Below are 6,575 nucleotides of genomic sequence, written 5' to 3' on the forward strand. Positions count from 1 at the left end.
CATATGTGATTGAGAGGGCACAGTGCAGGGAAATAAGTGTTCGAGCAAAACCACCCACCCTCTCACTGTGTGGTGGGAATCAGGAAGGGATGGGGAGGGAGCAGGAGCCTGACCCCAAGGGTCAGCCTAGCCTTCTCTAGAGGCCAACCCATCCTAGAGGAAAAGGCACTGAGGCTGCCCAGGCTTCTAGAGAAGCAGCCCAAAGAGTCACAGCAGCCCTGACTTGTGTGGTTGGGCATCATCCTGCAAAGTGAAAGGTTGCTGGTTCGATTCCCAGTGGGATCACATGCCTGAGTTGCAGATCTGGTCCCTGATCAGGGCATGTAGGAGAGACAACCAACCAATGTTTCTCTCTCACATTGATGCTTCTCTCCTCCTCTTTCTCTCTCCCTTCCTCTCTCTTGAAAAATAAATAAATAAGATCTTCCCATAAGCAGCCTGAGGTAATTTCTGAAAACAATCCACTAATCAATTGACCTAGAAAACCCCACATAATCATGCACATCAAGAGATTCAAATCACTGTGTTTACTTTAAGAACACTCATGAAATTTTCCAGGCCATCAAGGGTATGCACATCCAAAAAGCCACCAAGTAGCTGAAGGATGTCACTTTCAATGTGTGCCATTCCATCCTTACAATGGAGTTGGTAGGTGTCCCAGGTCAAACAGTGGGACTGAACAAAGGGTGGGTGGCCCAAAAAGAGTGCTGAGTTTTTGCTGCACATGCTTAAAAATGCAGAGAGTAATGCTGAACTTAAAGATTTAGATGCAGATTCCTGGTCATTGAGCACATCCAGGGAACAAAGCTCCCCAGGTGCAGCCCAGAACTTACAGAGCCTGTGGGCGGCTTCACCCACACACAAGCTCTTCCTGCTGCACTGAAAGGGTCCTTCCTGAAAAAGAGCAGGTTGTTCCTAAACCAGAAGAGGAGGTTGTGCAGGAGAAGAAGATATCCCAGAAGAAACTGAAGAAACAAAAGCTATGGCCTGATGTGAAGGGATTAAGCAAAAAACAAACAAAAAAACCTCATAGACAACTGTATGGTCATTATCAGAGGGAAATGGGGGGAGGGGGCAGGAGAGGGTAAAGGGGGGAGGTAAATGGTGATGGTCAGAGACATCATTTGGGGCAGGGAACACATAGTACAACATACAGATGATGTATTATAGAATTGTACACCTGAGACCTATATTATTTTATTAACCAATGTAACCTCAATAAATTCAATTTAAAAAACCATAGGGCCTGGGAATAAATTCAGCATAAAATAAACACAAATAAAAGTTAAAAGGAAAAGAGGTGTATCAGGCGGCAGCTCAGAGCATGGCTCCTGGTGCCAGGCAGCCTGGGTGCAAGTTCCAGCCTGGCCACTTACTCAGCCACATGTTCTTTGCACCTGCGCCCTCAGCCTCACCACCTGTAAAGGGGAAACAGAGGGAGGACTTGTCACAGGAGGTTGTGTGACTGGTTTTCTCACCCATGACATGATGAGGGCTGCTAGAAGGCTCCGATGCAATCACGTGTTGGGAAGCTCTGGCGTGGCTGAGCCTGAGGTCCACGTCCACCCCAGCCACTAGTGTCAATGACAGGACCACCTGGCCTCAGCCTCCTTGGCCATCACTGGCGACGGTGCCTGCCCCTTCCAGCTTCTTCCCCCAACTTTAGGAAGTGCTATGCTCCACAGCCTGGCCTCAGCCTCTGAAAATTCTAAGCACCTGCAAATGTCCCAGACAGAAGCACTTGGCCATTTGAGCCTTCAGAAAGGTGGCTGCTACAGCTCACATTCCTTCTCCAGTGCTCTCTTTATAGCAGTTCATTTTCTTTGCAACTGTGTGAGCCCTTGGGGAGTAATCAGAGTAAGTGTGGAAAGTTGGAGAGAGAGAGAAAATCCTGAAACCGATTTCGTATTCATACCTTTGCACTCTTCCACTGAGTCACAAAACCGGGCAATCCATTCCAATCTGTTCCGCCTACAGGTGGGGAAACTGAGGCGCAACACAAGTTCAGAGAAAGAGCCATACAAAACCAAGAGTCCTTCCTTCTTCGTGCTCTTCACCGGCCCTCCTGCTCCCATCCATCTTCGTGCGTGACTCGATTATGAAGGTGCAGGTTCTCTGTGGCACTTATTGTACTATACCACTGTGGGAGTGACACCAGGAGTGGCAGCAGAATGTGGGGGCTGACAATGGAGTCAGCAAGGCCTGGTAGCATCATGGCTCACCATGCACAGCCACATGAGCCAGGGTCACCCCCAGACGCACAGTTGTCTCTCCTATACCTTGGGGGTGGGTGGATAACACGTGCCACATGGGCAGATTGAACTACAATGTAAAAAGCAGGTCGGATATTGGGATATTGACGAGAAAGTACAATTGTTTGTGTTTTCCTCTTCTCCCTCACCTATTTTGCTCAAAAATTAATTTCAAAAAGTTGTTTTTTAAAGTTAGGGTTTTGCTGTTGTCACTTGCTTGCTCTTTTGTTCTTAGTTGAAGCCACACCTCCCCAAGCCCCTCCAGGCTGGGAGACCAGCCACAGCGTAGGGCCCAGGCAGCAGATGGTTCCGGTCCATCACACCCTGTATGGGTTTGTATGTGGTTTGTCTTTTCTTTCAGATTTGTTCTCAGGCCCCAGTTATTCTCCTGAGAGCAGTAAATATAAAGTCTCTGTCCCCAGGAGGCAAAACCCTGAGGAAAAATGATGCACGGGAATAAGGTGGCACCGCAGGGCAGCGACAGGTGGGAGATCGGTGCCGAGGGGCTGTGTCTGAGAGGTGGGCAGTGGCTGCTTCTGGAACGGCTGTCGGCACTTGGGTCTGTCCTCAGCAATGCTCTTTGCCGCTGGCCCTGGGAACCCAGGTGCCAGATATGGTGACAACAATTATATCATTCCCAAAACGGGAGCCCTGCCTGGCTTCCATCTCCCAATCGCCTGAACAGATGTTGATCCAAGTGCAAACACCAACGTTTCCTGCAGGCTGAGGACACTCACTCAGAGGGTTCCAGGCTGCAGGCTCAAAACAGAAGCCCTCCTGCCACGAAACTGCTGGAGCTTCCTGCTCCTGCCCGCAGGCCTCACAGCACCCCCATCCAGAGATGAAGGCCCAGTCAGAGCTCCTCACAGGCTTATTCCTGCCCTGGCCTCCCACATCCTGTCCTCACGAGGGACAACCCCTGCTTCTGTCTGCTTAGCCTGATAGCACACACAAGGCTGCACATCAGCATCACCTGGGAACAAATACCCTGACACCCGGGCCCCAACCCAGAACAATTAAATCAGAGTCCCTGGGGGTGGGACCAGGGAGCCTAGACTCCCCATATGACTCTAATGTACAGCCGGGGTGAGCCACTAGATCATTCCTACCCATTTAGGGCACCTAGATGAAGTCCCATTCTTCCAGGAAGCCTTCCTGAACTTACCCCATGCAGGTGACCCTCCTCCTCGGAGCACCCATGGGCCATACGAGGAGCACAGTCACTGGGCGCTGATGGCAGCCTGCTTTGTGCCAGATGTTAGACAGAAAGCAGAATCCAGGCTTTGCCCCTCTCTAGCTGTATATCCTTAGTCAAGTTACGAAACCTCTCTGAGACTCAGTCTCCTCATCAGCAAAATGGGCATTAATAATACCTACCTTGTACGCTGAGATAAGATGTTTCCACTGACCCATACCAATCTCAAGCCCACCCCTACCCTATGGTTCCTCCATTTCCAAAACCTCAGGTTCCCACAAGCCCAGAGAGTGAACCAGTTCCCAGGGATTTCTGCCCCTGTCTCCACCCACTTTCTCCTTCATCCTGTGTGCTGGGAGCAGCTCCTCGCAAGACACATCACCCCTCATACTTCCTTCCAGAAAGATTCCTGAACCTCCAATCTGACCTTGCAGGTGGCCGTGAGAAAAACGAAGGGCAGAAAACCATCCTGCACGCCCTGCCCCCGGCCCTGGAGCTCCTTCCTTGGGCTCCATTCTCGGAGACGAGCAGAGCCTGACCTAGCTGTGGGCTGGCACGAGGCATAAGGAGACGCTCATGAGGGCTTTCACTGTTCAGAAAGCACTTCTGCAGGCATGTGATCCTTGCAAGATGGGCTCTTCTCCCCATCTGTCAGATGAGTTGCCCAAGGTCTCAGTTAGCAAGTTCTAGGGCTAGAGTTTGGAGTACCAAGAAATTGGAAACAATAGAAATGTCCAAAAACAGAGAAATGGTTAAATTAATTAGATTACATCAATATTGTGGAATACTATGCACATATTCAAGTCATGTCTTCAAATAATTTTAACAGCATGGGGAAAGGTTCATAAGAGGTTAAATGAAAAAAGCAAGACATGGAGTTTGATCTCTACTTTGTGATAGAGGTGTATTTATTGGCAAATATATAGACAAATAAAGATTGCATATATATTTCCAATACCAAAAATAAATATCTCTACATTGCTCCTGGTCCCCTCTCAGTAGGTCAGCCCCCTCCTCCCAGCCCCCCCCCCCCCCCCCCAGATCTCCTATAGGAAGGGGACTGAGAGGCACACGCTGACCAGGAAGGAGTCTGTACTCTGGGACCTCCTCTGTGAGTGCCGCCTCAGTGAAAAATGACACCAAGGGGAAGAAAAATCAGACTACTGCCAGTAGGTGGTGTTTATAAAGTTTTTATTTTCCATTTTCTTAAAAATAACATTTGATTTCCTTTATGCATGTGTGGAGTGTACTGGTTTCCTTAGGCTGAGTAATAGGCAGATAAAGACAACACGAGGCAGGGCCCCCAGTGGAGGTGGGGGCTCAGGTGTGAGGGTGGGGGCCACGGGGGAAAGGGAGGGGGTGGGCTGACCCACGGGACGCTTGAGTGCCCATCAATGCACACACACAGTCTAACACTTTGTTTTTCGATTTTTTGTAAAGACATCTAAAATTACTGAGAGATACAATTTCAGCACTTAAATATACAGACGGAAATCCAAGCACTTGAACACAATTCTTAACTCTAAGCTCAGTTATTGCACATGACACGGTTTAATTTTAAGTAGCTTCAGGCTATAAAGCAGTTTGCTCTGCTTGGGACTTCCTTGGGATGTCTTGAGTCCCCTTTCGCACCCCTAGTAGCTCTTCCCTTTGACCCCTGCCAGCCCACAGCCTCAGGATGATGCCAGGTGTCAGCAGATTCGCCGTTCATTCTCCCCAAGGGCTGAGGGTGAGACTTTGGTGAAATGGAGGTTCCCGTGTTAATCCCAATGGACCCACCCACTCAGAGGTGAATTGGAAGTAGATGCAGCTCATGAAAGGCTGAGTGAGTGACCTGCCCACTAAAACTAGACAGGCTGGCATGAGGAAAGAAGGGTGACCACTGACCCATAAGGTCACAGCCCCAGTGGGACGATTTGAGATGTCGTGGTAACCAATCACATTAATCAACTTCCCCCTCCCTCTCCTCCTTCCTGAGCTCCTTGCCACGCCTCCTCCCATATCACCCTTGGACCCACCCCCTCTGAGTGGTCTCTCAAGGCACATTTGTTCTCTTGAACTCCAACCTACCCCATCTTAGACATACCCATCCCCGCCATTACCCACAGGATAGGTCCTGGGCAGCTCCAGGGCCCGTGAGAAAACCTTTTAAAATTTTGGTTGAGCTCTTTTCAATGCAGCCCTAACTGCACTGCCTGCATAAACCAGGGGGATGGGGACAGGACGGACAGAGGACATCCAAGTAGAGGGGCATGAGAGGGGCCAGGTGGTGGGAAGCTTGGTCAAGGGCATGAATCGAGGAGCTGAGGAAGGACCGCCCTGCAACCCTGCTCACAAGGAAACCTGCAGTGTGCCCGATGAGAGGTCACTTGGAGGCCTTCAGCCCACTGGGAACAAGCAGCTTTGTGTAGCTTTGGGGGGGGCTCAGTCTCAAGAGTGGGGTGAATAGCAGTGTGGGGGCTCCAGAGACAGGGCAACGCTGGACTCCTGAGTCCACCAGGGTCCAGTTCAGCGCCTTTCGCTTTCTTTCTACAACATATTTACAAGGTCATAAAAACGTGCACAACCAGAAGACCCAGAGACACGGAGAGTATACCCCCCACTGGAGAGGAGGGTAACAGTGAGAGGGGAAGGGCCCCTTCCTCCCCCCGACCTCCCACTCCAGAACGCAGCGTCCTCAACAGCTGCCCCCAGGAGGACATTCCAGAAGCCTGAGCTGGGGCAGAGGGAAGAGTCAGACAGACTTCAGTCCTAGCGAGGGCAGGAAGTTTCAAGTAGCTCCGAGTGAGAGAAGTGGCTGCTCAGAGAGCAGAGGGCTGACGTGAACATTTCCCTGAACTGAGCTGAGCTGGGGACCAGAGGGAGAAGGTGGGAGGACAGGGAAGGGGGGAGCGGGGACACGCAAGGTGGGGATCTGGAACAGCGCGACACCTTAATGATCAGAACCTGTGCTGCAGTGAGAAGCGGTTTATGGGGCTCACTGGAGTGCCATTATTTTCCCCAAGAGGAGACTTGGAAGTTGTGAATTCCAGGGTGGAGCAAAGGGGAAGACTGGGTGAGCTTCCTCCATAAAGTCCAGCAGATGCAGCCGGGAAGGCCCAGGCCAGGGCCTTGTGCAGGGAACCTGA

Source organism: Furipterus horrens, unplaced genomic scaffold (assembly GCF_987537825.1).
Source record: "Furipterus horrens unplaced genomic scaffold, mFurHor1.1.pri manual_scaffold_5, whole genome shotgun sequence".
NCBI lineage: Eukaryota > Metazoa > Chordata > Mammalia > Chiroptera > Furipteridae > Furipterus > Furipterus horrens.